Here is a 760-nt window from a genome sequence, read left to right as displayed (position 1 = left end):
GTCACCTACTACAGGACAGGCCCAACAAAGAAAACAACAGAACGCCACTAGCCATCACCTTCAGCCCCCAACTAAAACCTCTCCAACGCATCATCAAGGATCTACAACCTATCCTGAAGGACGAGCCATTGCTCTCTCAGATTTTGGGAGACAGACCAGTCCTTGCTTACAGACAGCCCCCCAATCTGAAGCAAATACTCACCAGCAACCACACACCACACAACAGAACCACTAACCCAGGAACCTATCCTTGCAACAAAGCCCGTTGCCAACTCTGTCCACATATCTATTCAGGGGATACCATCATAGGGCCTAATCACATCAGCCACACTATCAGAGGCTCGTTCACCTGCGCATCTACCAATGTGATATATGCCATCATGTGCCAGCAATGCCCCTCTGCCATGTACATTGGCCAAACTGGACAGTCTCAACGTAAAAGAATGAATGGACACAAATCAGACGTCAAGAATTATATCATTCAAAAACCAGTTGGAGAACACTTCAATCTCTCTGGTCACTCGATCACAGACCTAAGAGTGGCTATACTTCAACAAAAAAGCTTCAAAAACAGACTCCAACGAGAGACTGCTGAATTGGAATTAATTTGCAAACTGGATACAATTAACTTAGGCTTGAATAGAGACTGGGAATGGATGAGTCATTACACAAAGTAAAACTATTTCCCCATGGTATTTCTCCCTCCCACCCCACCCCCCACTGTTCCTCTGATATTCTTGTTAACTGCTGGAATTAGCCT

This window comes from Dermochelys coriacea, chromosome 1, assembly GCF_009764565.3.
Source record: "Dermochelys coriacea isolate rDerCor1 chromosome 1, rDerCor1.pri.v4, whole genome shotgun sequence".
Lineage (NCBI taxonomy): Eukaryota > Metazoa > Chordata > Testudines > Dermochelyidae > Dermochelys > Dermochelys coriacea.
The sequence above is the reverse complement of the archived record's forward strand: the minus strand, read 5'-3'. Positions refer to the sequence as shown.